The sequence below is a fragment of the Manis pentadactyla genome, chromosome X (genome assembly GCF_030020395.1).
Source record: "Manis pentadactyla isolate mManPen7 chromosome X, mManPen7.hap1, whole genome shotgun sequence".
NCBI classification, from domain to species: Eukaryota; Metazoa; Chordata; class Mammalia; order Pholidota; family Manidae; genus Manis; species Manis pentadactyla.
Window position 1 is genome coordinate 125,854,813 of NC_080038.1, and position 12,460 is coordinate 125,867,272.

Sequence of the window (12,460 nt, forward strand, 5' to 3'; positions counted from 1 at the left end):
ACAACAAATCTGCACCCCTCTCCCTTTACCCCCCATTGGTGGGATTATAAAATATGTAAGCACTACGGAAAACAGTATAGACCTCAAAAAAATTAAAAATAGGGTTACTATATGATCCAGCAATCCTACTTCAGGGTATTTATCCAAGGAAATTGAAGTACGGTCTCAAAAAGGGACATTTGCACACCTATGTTTATAGCGGCACTATTCACAATAACCAACCTAAATGTCCATGAATGGTTGAGTGAATAAAGAAAATGTGGTACATACATATCATAGAACATTATTGAACCTTAAAAAGTCAATAAATCCTACCTCATGCTATGACAGGAATGAACCTTGAAGGCATTAGGCTAAATGAAACAAGCCAATCACGAAACGACATTGCTCCTTGGGGAACCAAGAAAGATTAGAATTACACCCAGCTGCCCACTAGCAAAACTTGATACATTGTGGTTTAGTTTAAAGGAGTGGGTGCTGGTTGCAGATATAAAGGGAATCTCAGCTGTGGCCCTCTTACACCAAGCGTTTGGGACCACTTTCCCAACTCTTGAGGATTCTAAACCCCGAGTCTTGGGTCCTGCGCATGCGCCCAAGGTTCTGGAAGCGAGGGCCATGGCTCCTCCTCCCCTCCCTGGAGTGCGACGCCGGCGCGGGAGACATCTGTTGAGGACGTCATCGCTTCTGCCTGCGACATAGTTGGGGGCGTGGCCTGGGGAACGCGTTACCTTGTTGACCACTGTCCTGGCGGCCCAGACTTGATCTGGGCTTAGAGCGGGAAAGGTGCGAGTGAGGAGAGAAAGGAAGACGGATTGCCGCCCCAGCCCCCCGGGCCCCTGGGAGCTGATGGGTGGCCATGGATCTGTATGTCGGCAACTGCCGCAAGGCTGCCAAAGCCGCGGCCACTAAGGCAGCCGCCTGCAGCCGAACTGCAGGCACGGAGCAGTGCGACAACGTGAGTGGAGCTAGTCGGCCGTCCTCGCCCTCCTCCTGAGCTGTGGGCGGGGTCTTGGGAGTGCGTGCCGACGGGAGGGGCGGGGACCTCAGCAGAGCTCAGGAGAAAGGCGGGGGTCCTGGGCGACCTAGCTTCTGACTTCCTGGCTCCGTTCCGAGCCGACGGTAGTAGCCAGCGCTGCCTCTGGCAACGATTGGTCGTGGGGAGGGCCCGGAGGTAGGGCTGGTGCCCCGGGAAAGCTGGGAGGTCTTCCGGGTTGTCGGCGGAGAGGGTTCTTTGAACCTAGAGTGCGTGATTCTTTGGTTTACTTGGAGATACGTATTAGCCCACTGAAGGGTGAGTAGACTGGTCTGAACTCAAAGGGTAATTCTAGGGGGCAAACAGACAAACTTAAACTTGGATTTGACAGAGCTCGCAAAAAAACCCACTCCAGAGGTCGGAGCAGCTGATCTATTGGATCTTACTCTTGTGGTTAAACTGCCTGTTATCCCAGGAAGCAATAATGTGTTCTACACTACAGATATAAGTGAAAAGGTAAACTACGTTTTCATAGTGCCAAAATGATTTTCTTTACCCTTTTCAGTTTCCTATTAAACTGGAAACACTGAGACAGGGACAGTGGATGTAGTCAGAGTAGGGTGAGGGCCTTCGGAGGGGGCAGGGCGGGATATTTGCAGTCAGAGCAATGTAACTACATGCAAGGAAACCCCCCTACTAAAACTCTATATTAAACATTGAGCTCTAGAATCATTCTTCAGTGAAATCAGTTAATGTTCCCCAGATAAAGAAGAGTAGCACAAGTTTTATTATGCTAACCATTTATAATCATGTGTAAGGTTCACTTTAGCATACTAAAAGGCCCAGGCTTACGTGCTGTTTTTCCTCCTTCAGATCTGATGAAGTGATTTTGCAAACTGGGCAACTAATTTAGCAAGTAAGCCCAGGCATAAACAACACAGTAAAAGGCAGGAAGGATTCCACCTTAAAGATAAGATTGCATTTTAATACCCAAGAAGTTAAGACGTTAGAAATTCTTCACTTACTCTTTAGCAAACAATACCTCAGCCCACCCTGGGGGCTGAGCAGGTGGCCTTGTTTCATATGACCCCAGACCAAGAGGCTGGTATCTCAGAAGTTGCTTGTGTTAAGTTAATTCTAAATATTCAGGGACCACTTAACAAGTCCACACCCCTAAGTTTTTCTCATGTTCTCGAAAAATCCTCCGCTGCCTATAGATCCCCCCAGACAACGTACCACTACGGACTCTCTTGTCACCTCCTGGCGTGAGCCAGGAGCTTTGTCCTTTCACTGTTACCTCTAAATAAAAGCCTGTACCTTGCTCTCCTACCTTGACTGTTTGTGAAGCTCATTCTTCGGCTCCGCAAACAAGAACCCCGGCATCAACATTACTATGATTTTGCTTCGGAGTCAGCTTCAATTTCACACACCAAGTGAAGTTAAATGAGTTGAAGTATTTAGTGTCTGAACCTCACTTTAATGATAGATGGCCCTGTGATATGCCTCAGCCACCTAATTCAGCCTTGTCTCTAACCCAGGAAGACTGGGGTCTTTTCTGCCTAGCCACACAAAATATACTAATTCCTACTTCTGTGCCTTTGCCCTTCTGGCTCCAGAAACCTGGTGATGCCGGGATTCTTTTTCACAAAGCCGAAGAATGAGCTTCACAAACACTCAAGGTAGGAGAGCAAGGTACAGGCTTTTATTTAGAGATAAAGTGAAAGGCCAGAGTTCCCGGCTCACGCCAGGAGGGGACAAGAGACTCCGTAGTGGTGTGTTGTCTAGGGGTTTTATAGGCAGTTGAGGATATTTGGGAACGTGAAAAAAAGCTTCGGGGTGTGGACTTGTTAAGTGGTCCTTGAGTATTAAAAATAGGAATTTCCTGCCTGGATTTCTTTCTGGGATACTGGCATCTTGGTCTGGGAGCATATCAAAAGGCTGCCTGCCCAGCCCTCAAGGTGGGCTGAGGTATTGTCTATTTGCTAAAGAATCCTGCCTCTTAAACTTCCTGGGTGTTAAAATGCAATCTTTTAAGATGGAATTCTTCCTGCCTTTTACCATATCATCTATAGCTGGGGCTGCACGCTCAGTTAGTTGCTCAGTGTGCAAAATCACCTCCTCAGATGTGAAGGAGGAAAGACAGCACGTAGACCTGGGCCTTTTAGTATGCTAAAGTGAATCTTATACATGGTTACAAATGATTAGCATAATAAAACATGTGCTACTCTTCTTTATCTGCGGAATATTAACTGATCTCACTGAAGAATGATTCTAGAGCTTAATGTTCAACATAGAGTTTTAGTGTGTGTGGGGGGTTCTTTGCATGTAGTTACATTGCTCTGACTGCAAATATCTAGCCCTGCCCCCTCCGGAGGCCCTCACGCTACTCTGACTACATCAGTGGTCCCTGTCTCACTGGCATGTACCCTCCTCCTCTCCTTCCTGACCTTTGGTTTGAGCCATCTCTGAAAAGCTGTTATATGAAACCTTTCCCAAGTGTCACAACCCCCAGTTATCTCACCTTCCCTTAAAATTTAATTGACCTTGGTCTGCACACTCTCACTCAGCACTGAGTCAGTACTGCTAGGGACTTAGTATACAGCACTCATATTGTTATACATTTTAAGTCCTCTACCTAACACTCCCTCCCTGTCCTTAGCTTCCAGGCCAAGCCTGAAGGAAGTTCAGAACTTTGTGGTTGTGTGCTTTGATCACAATAGCAAAGGGTTCTACAGGAATTATTCTGACATCCTTATCCTTCCACTATCTAGAGTGTCAGCAAGGATGAATAGGGGCTCCTTTAGTATTTCTGATACTTGTCTAGTATACTTTTTAAATGTGTATTGCTGGAAAGCAATATAACTTATCCTTTGAAAAAAACCAATATGTTCTACTAAATATATGCCAACCTCACAGAAATTGACTGAGTCACACTCCCATAAATTAGCTTTCCTTAAACATACTCAAAACCTGTTCCACTACAAGTAATAATACTCCTTAGTGTGTAACTTCAGCCCTCTCTGTTGGTTTCTTCCTCAAATATCTTCTATTTTCCATATTGCTATTCTGTACCTCTGTTATTCATCTGTTATCTACCTATAATTTCCAGATTTTTTCCATATTTAATTGCACTGATTCTATACTTTATTATATTGAATCCTCTAAAATGTATGCATTTAATCATGATCAGACACTACACTCAATTCCTTTGAAGGCTAACTTTGTGGGATCCTTTGTGTTTTAGCAGGATCTCCTCAAGGAACTAAGACTTTATATTTATACCTTTAGTTTTTGTTTTTTTTTTAACTCATGACTACCTTATGAGGTAAAGCCAAGATTTATCTAAGGTCACAGGTAGACAGTACCAGAATTCAGACCAGGACCCCTGTCTCCTGACTCTTAGGCCATGCTCCTTCACCTCACCTTGCTGCTTCCTGAACTTCAGACCACTTTAGCAGAGCATATGGAAACAGGGAATTTAAAGGTCTTTCAGATTGTTTTGAATGCAAGTGGAAGCAAAATGGTAGCATTCTATCTTATTTTCAATAATATTAAAATGTAACAAAGCTACCTGTCCTTAGCTATGCATCAGTCCAAACCTGACAACTCATCTCCTATGCCAACATTTTGATATTAAACTTATTCTCAAGTAATTTATATATAAATTATTTGCTTGTTAGTATACCATACTTGGGTAGCAACTGTTTGAAAAGCTCCTTAAATTGTTTTTATGGTAAAGTTAATAATAAATACTTTACCAATTAACTTAGACATTTTGCTTTCAAGAAAAGATAACCTGTTAGGTGTAAAGGACAATTTGCGTACTTTTAAAAGTCTACCCTATGATCTTCCACTGGTGATGATATAATAGTGATAGTGATATAATAGTGATGATTAACAGAGACACTTTTCAGGTCAGGGAATCCAGTTATTTTAATTGATGATAAGAAAGCTTATCCTGGCCTGAACAAATGGAATTTTTTTCTTTCTTGATAGGTCTAGTCAAAAGTCGACATCTAAAAGGAGGAATCCAATAATCAATGCACTAATTGCTGCATTGTATCAATTGCCGTCACCTTTGGTTGTTTCCTTCTAGGAAAGATATGGGCTTCCTGTCTAGTCTCACTGTAAATTAAATCATTGCCCAGAAGGATATCTTTTTTTGCCTTTTTTTAAGGAAATATTGGTGGTCAGCAAGGCCAGATTGCTGAGATAGGTCCCTTGGGGGAGAGAGAGACAAGAGGCTGGCATCAATCAAGTGGTCAGAAACTTACAAAGGAAGCTCTTAAGTGGGAAATGAAAGCTATAACCCTATCGTGCCCATGCTGTCTGCCCCTCTACCTACATATGAAGCCTCCTACCTATCTTGCAGGAACTCTTAGGGCCACATCTCAATGTTCAGGTATTGGGCTGAGGTTGAGGCTACCACCTCCAGCCTAAAGACAGGTCTGGTTTAAAAAAGAGAGAGAGAGAGAGAGAGAGAGAGAGAGAGAGAGAGAGAGAGAGAGAGAGAGAGAGAGAGGAATAGAAAAGCAGTTAGACTTACCCAGATCAGTCCATTGTCTGTAATCTTTCACTTCAGATTCTGCTGGTATGTTTTATTTTCAATGAATAACCTAATCATTTCAAAAAACTGAGGTTTAAAAGTGTGATTTCATTCAATTTTACATATGCAATACTACTGAATTTCTGTGTTGACAGCTTTATCAACCTTCTTATGATTTTAACCTGTCTGATCCTTATTGTCGACTTTTGGAAACCAGCTATAAAAGCCTACACACTCCACGTTCAAAAACACACTGTAAGTGAAGAAACACCGTCCAGAGATGAAAGAAGTGCGGCTACACCACCAGCAGTAATAAAGTGGGTTGAATCCTATTTCCTGTTAACCAGCAAAAACCTAGGGACTTGTTAGACACTTGTTTCTGTACCTCACTGGGACCCTGTATCAACTTTAGTTGACCAATAAAGGAAACCTAATAGAAAACTCAATTTTAATTAATCAGTATTTCAGTAAAGAGAAATCAGGCAGCTGTTGTTTCTAAATAACTGTGTGTTCCCACTTGACCTTTCTCTTTTGATAACAGCAAAAGATAGGCACCATATGATTTGAGTATGTAAAGATATAAACACGCACACATTTATTTATGTATTTTTCTCCCAGCTGTCTTGTAGTGCCTTTCCTCTGGCTCTAAAAGTAATAATGTCACACTGCATATCTGTCAAGGAATATTTCCTATACCCTTTGAGAAGACTACAGAGAATGTGGAAACCTAGCACAATACAGCTTGATAGAATAAATCCTTCTGGGGGTTAAACATCATTGTAGTGGTGTTTTAATAACAAATTTGTTGGGGAAATATAAATTCCCGATTATGATGTAAACCATATTATTGAAATAATGTTATTTAGATAGAAATTTCCTGGTGATACAGCAACGTTAGAGAGCTACTACCTTCCAAAGAGTTGCCAAAATGTGCGATTATTAGCCTTGACCCCAAACTTGTTACTAAAATGAATGTTTTATGACTGTTCTCTGGAGAGTTTTGTGATTGTAACAACTTTTTATTTACATTTTGGTTTTTGTTTTTATATATCATCTGTACCTTGAAGGAATTAAATAAGTACAGGGAGTATCTGACCAGTTTAAAATTAGACTTTGAAAGAAACTACGTAAGAGAACAAGTAAGTTAAATACCGAAATTTGTTTTATTTGGGGCCTGTAAGAAAGTATTTATGTAGGGTTTGGAAGAAAGGTTTGGTCCTCTGCAGAATATTTTCTTTTAATGTTTTGACCTAGAAATATTTAGGTTACAAGATCTCTAGAGATCTGTAAGAGATAAAAACGAGACCCTTTTCATTTACAGAGAGAAATTTTCACTTACCTGAAAGGGAGCCACTCTAGACTTAAATGCACGTTAACAGAATTAACCATTTGTAAAGGTACCAAGTTTACCAGGAAGTTACTAAGCCCTCACCATAAGAAGGCATATCTGAGGACAGGTGTATTTCTGGCCAAGAGTAAAACTTTAATTCTTTTTTTTCTCCTCTCAGAAAACAATTGAAAAACAAGGAAATAAGTTGTTTGACACCAAGGCAGGCTATGACAATTGTGAGAATGCATATTTCCAACAATGGCTGTTACACAAAAATAGACAGGCAGCTTCAGATCAAGAGCTGTTAACCAAGCACAGGTACGACCAAAGCTCATTTGTGGATACATTGTTTACCCCAGAAAGGTGTAAAAGGACTAGAAAAAACTGAAAGCAGAATGGAAAAAGTATTAGACACTATTTAACCCCCTAGAGTTTTCAATGTAGAGAGAAGGAAAGGAGATTAAGAGGTAACAGGGACTGGGAACCTTGGTACCAAGGCTAGGGAGGAGAGTTTCTGCCTGAAAAACTGGAGTCACTAGGAGCCCAAGAGGTAAGCCAAACGGATATTTGAAGGAGAAATCCAAAGTAAAAATCCCTGAGCTTGGAAAACCCAAGCCCATAGTAACAGAGGGAAAGAAGGTGTTTTTATCATGTTTCAAACTTAAGTTTAAGGAAATGACGGCAAGGCCCAAAAGGGAGAGTGGCTATAACTTGATCTTATGCTGATATAAACAGGTGATCCTCAACCAACTGTAATGTTCATTTAGTTATTACTCACACACATTCAGTGTTACCATGCAGAAGTCAAGTGTATACCCTGGGAGACAAAGGGATGAGTTATAGTTCTTTCTCTTTCTCCTATACCAAGGGTGAGAGCCAGGTCCCCATCACTGGACTCTCACATTCCATGGATTAATGCCGTGATATGCCAGAATACACACTGATCTACCAGTGTCCCAGAGTGGTAGTCTGCAGACCTATCTGTACATGAGAGCTCATACAGGGATTTGGCAATTACAAAGAAGCCAGTACCCACGTACTTTTAAAGGAAGTTCAAATCTACTTCTCTTTTGAAGTCAGTCCCTTAGTTGATTTCAGCAGTCTTTGAAAACTCATGTTCCCCAAACTCGTCTGAGTTATGAACAATCTCTGTGTAAAATGCTTTTAATCACTCTGTTCCACATTTTGCCACTGCCCCGGCCACAATAACGGGAGTCCAGTAACAGGAGTGCAGCATGGTGAGGTGGTGAATCAGGTTAGGTCCCTTAAAAACTCTACATTTCCTGTAATTCAGAAAATAAAAAGCAACCCAGATGGTGGTTTGGGAATATGAAAATAGATAATATCCTCATGAGGGAAACACTTAGTTTAGCTTCACTTATGTTTGCACTTTCACTTAGATATTTAGACTTGATTAGTAGGGAATTAAGGAAGGTTGACCACATGGCAGAAAAACAGACCAAACTCCGAATAAAGGAAGACGGCATTATGACCACATTGGAAGAAAACTTAGTCTCTGTAGACAAGCTGAAGAGGTGAGAGTCACCAAACTTTAAATACCGAAGGAGAAATTGTGTATGGTTTTATTTGTAAACATTTCTAGCAGTCCCACCATATTACCTGAAGTTATTTCAGGTGTTAAAAAATAAACTGCTACTAAAAATACTACTTTAAAAACATAAGCCATTATTAAGCATTAATCACTATTATAATCCACAGCTTTTACTTAACATAATGAGACTTATTCCGCAAATTATATGTCCATTGCATAACAGTCACACCTCATCTGCTCTTATAGTTTTAGAATTTAACTCTAGTGAAAAATAATTATGCCTGCATTCTCTCAAAATTCAGACTAGGTTATTTATTTAGTTTCTCTGTCAAAATGCATTTAAAGGCAACAAAGTACATATGAGATAACCCCCAAGTCCATAAGGGAAAACCCTCTTGCCAGAATCCTTTTAGGTCCATCTTTGGAGCCAGGTTTTATGCTTAAGTTTCCAATAGCAAAATAATTTCTTGCTTTTGCCATTCCATTGCATCCACCAACATATTCCCAATACAGAGCAGTAAGTTCAAGCCCATTCTAAGGCCATATAAGATTTTCATTATGGTTGACCTGATTTCTTTAAGGCCCTTGATTTGATCTAATTTGCTTATTGACAAAATAATTTTTTTAAAGACTATGAAAGAGATCCCCTGCTAACTAGTATAACAGTGTGCTCCTTAGGAATGGAAGACAAAGGAAATGTTACTTGGGGCAAAGATTAGAGAAGATGTAAGAAGAGAAGCAAGAGTTAAGGAACAACATTAAAAAATTAGAGAAATAGCTAACCGGAAGGAAGAGTGAGCTTTTAACATAAACTATAGGGGCACAAGGAAAACCTGGAGGTGATGGAAATGTTTACTTGGATTGTGGTGATGGTTTCATGAATTTATACATATGTCAAAACTGAACAAATGATATATTTAAATATGTATGGCTTATTGGACTTCAGCTATACTTCAATAAAGTTGTTTAAAAATTCTATGATTTCCCTTTCCTTTACTTTTAGGACCAGCTCATTACTCTCAGAGTTTTATGAAGATTTCTGCCAAACATTCATCAACTTTGTTACCTCCTCAGCATGACATACAGAGTAACACAGCAGAACAAAAGGTACAAAAGGTACTCAGACGCTTTGTATTGATCATTACTTTATCTGGTTAACTTTTATTAATATGAGCTATCCCCTTCACTGGCATGGTGCTGAGCAGTCAGAGATAATGGGGTCCTACAAGGTCTGGACCCTCTCCCTTGCAGATAAAGTTCTGGGTCAGCTTCACCTTAAATGTACCTGTAGCTTAGCAGAAACTAACTGATGATGATGACGGCTAATGTTTATTGAGAACCTGTGTGGGCCAGGCCCTTTGCTAAGCTAGAAGGAAGGGAAGAGGGGAAAGGTAGGTGACATAGGATACAAAGATGGGAAAGACATCATCACTGCTCATGGGAACTCACTGTCCAGGGATCAGACACACACAAGCAAAAGTCCTTACAGTAATGTGAGAGGAGAGTTTTGATTTGTACAAAGTGTGGTGGGAGCCCAGAAGATTTAGAGACTAGTCCTGCCTAGAGAGGTCTAATAAGGCTTTATTAAAGGAGGGCTTAATTGAATTAGGTCTTGAAATGTGAGTGGGAAGTGTCTAGATGAATAGATGTGAGAATATAGTGAGGCAGTATTGCAGCCAGATGTTAAAAGTGTTAAGTGAAAGCATGGAAATGCAAGCCAGCAAAGGCAGGGCAGTGGGGGGCAGAGCCTGAAGAGACAGGCTGAAGTCAGAGCGTTACATTCCTTGCTGAAGTACGAGTTTATCCTCTCAATAGTAGGAAGCCATTGCAGGGTTTTGAGTAGGGATGTGAAATAAGAATGATTTGGGTTTTAAAAGGATAGTCTGGTTGCAGTGTGTGACATAGATACATAAAGAGTAGAGATTAGAGGCAAGATAGTTTTGAATCTACTGGGGCAGTCCAGATAAAAATAATAGGGGCCCAAGCTAAGGCAGTGACAATGAGGGTGAACCAGAGGCCACAGATTTAAGATATTTCAGAGTCAGATTATGTCAAGATTTGGTGACTCAATAGATGTGTGGTTCCAGAGAGAGCGAGATGACAATGATGATTTAATTTTTGTGTATAGGTTTTCTTGAAGTGGGATGCCTTTTGTCTGTGCTCCTATAGTGTTCAGGCTTACTTCTATCTCAGAACTCATTATACTGTATCATACTTGTGTTTTCTGCCAGATGATAAACTCCTTGAGGTCAGGAATTATATCTTACTTTGATTTCAATCAGTATGCTCAATAAGCATTAGATTAGACTGGATAGACTGTTATGCCTTTAACGAAAATATAGAAGATAAAGAAGGAGCAAATTTGGAAAGATGGGAGTACACAAGTACATGATAAACTTCATTTTGAACTACGTAGTTTAGGTACCTGTGAGAGAGATCCGTCCAAGAGGTTGATGATATGTATGAGCATTGAGACCAGAGTTTAGGAGAGAGGTAGGGGATGGAAGATGGGTGGTGATACTGTATTAATTTGATTGCTCTGAGTCAACAAAAGTCTGTCTTAGAAGCTTAATTACTAATGAATGTTTTTTTTTCTTGAATGTTAAACCACACAGAAAGATAAAGAAGCAACTAAAATATTATATCCTTTAAATGATGGAGGTAAGAAAATGAGCAATGTTCATAATTATTCTGTTTTCTTTCAGTTAAATAATTATAGTTTTGCCATACAGTTTTCCAAGTTATGTTTTTTTCCTGGTTATAAAATCCATGATTATTTTGATAAAGGAGGATATAAAATAATTCATAATTGTAAAAGTTGGTATCCCACATGTTTGAGTGATTGCTGGGTGAATAGGCCCTCTGGAATTTGCAGAGCATAGGGAAGTTAGAGTCCCTGCTGTGGCTGCCTATACTAATAGGCACAGTAAGTTCCTGGCATACTGCTTATTTGGGAGTCCCAGTGTAAAGAATTCTCCCCAGAACGATCTCAGTCTTCTAATGCTATCCTTTCTCCCCAGACGTAAAAATGCATCCTGTTTCCCATCTTCCCAGGGCTGGACCAGAGATTAGCTAAGTCTGCAAAAGATTCCCATGCATATTCTACTCACACACCCAGAGAGCTAGGGTGTCCCCATCTGGGTGGCCAATGGACACCTCAAATCCAATATGCACAAAACCAAATTCATCATCTTCCAGTTGCCCCCAAACCTGTTCTCTGTACCTCCTTTTATCCAGACACAAAACCTAAGTCATTTTTGACTCTTTCCTGTTGCTCATATTCTACATCTAAAAGCTGATACATTTTGTCCAATCTATCTCCTGAAACTCTCTCAAAAGCTTTTCCATTGGCACCACCCCTGCTCTTACCTACTGCAATAACTTGCCTCCAATCTCTTCTTCCTCTAATTAGCCTATCTTGCATTTTGCTGTAAATGTAATCTTCCTGAAATACAGCTTTAAATCTATAATTCCTCTACTCAAAAGTCCTCAGTGGTTCCCCCTTCCTACTGAATAAAATGCACAACAGTGCAATTCTGGGGCAGGGGGAGTGATGGGAGATTAAGCTGACAAAGTAATTCAGGGCCAGAAGGTAGGGAGTCCAGGCTTGTCCCTGAGGGCAGTGGTGAGTCACTGGAAGTTTTTTGAGACTTCATAAAAGGCACCTTGTACTTGGAGATACTAGCCTTAACTTGCATAAATAAGTGCATCCTTGACTATCGTAAGTCTAGGTATTACGGCAGCCTGGGAAGGAGAACTACATCATTTTTTCATATTTCTTCTTTCCACCAGGAATTAAACGTACCTCACTTGAAGCTCCAGGTCTTTCAGCCACAATGGAAAATGTCCTAAATCACCCTCCACAGTAAGGATATTAAGAAACAAGAGGCAAGTAACATTTCTTTTGTCCTAGATACAGACAGAAAAAATAAGGTTTGAAATTATGATGAAGATTGGTCTAACACATTTTCATTCATTAAGTGAAAATTCAGAACAGCCTCATTCCCTGAAATTAACCACCATGTAGTAAGATTTTTGTAAAAATTGAAATGTCAACCC

The 12,460-nt window shown here is 40.5% G+C and overlaps 2 long non-coding RNA genes across 4 annotated transcripts; both read left to right on the plus strand.

Annotated features, from left to right (window-relative positions):
* Nucleotides 1-710: 710 nt before the first annotated feature.
* LOC118935149 (uncharacterized) lies at nt 711-9,389 on the plus strand. 3 transcript variants are annotated; one of them, XR_008995024.1, is made up of 6 exons: nt 711-955; nt 1,365-1,489; nt 5,675-5,836; nt 7,028-7,167; nt 8,250-8,384; nt 9,080-9,389. It is a non-coding gene; the product is annotated as an uncharacterized LOC118935149 (long non-coding RNA). The 3 variants fall into 3 exon arrangements; XR_008995025.1 differs by lacking the exon at nt 711-955 and adding an exon at nt 1,010-1,171; XR_008995026.1 differs by lacking the exons at nt 711-955; nt 1,365-1,489 and adding an exon at nt 1,011-1,291.
* Nucleotides 1,584-5,664, plus strand: LOC130681757 (uncharacterized). The gene is made up of 3 exons (XR_008995029.1): nt 1,584-2,652; nt 4,970-5,424; nt 5,466-5,664. It is a non-coding gene; the product is annotated as an uncharacterized LOC130681757 (long non-coding RNA).
* Nucleotides 9,390-12,460: the final 3,071 nt, after the last annotated feature.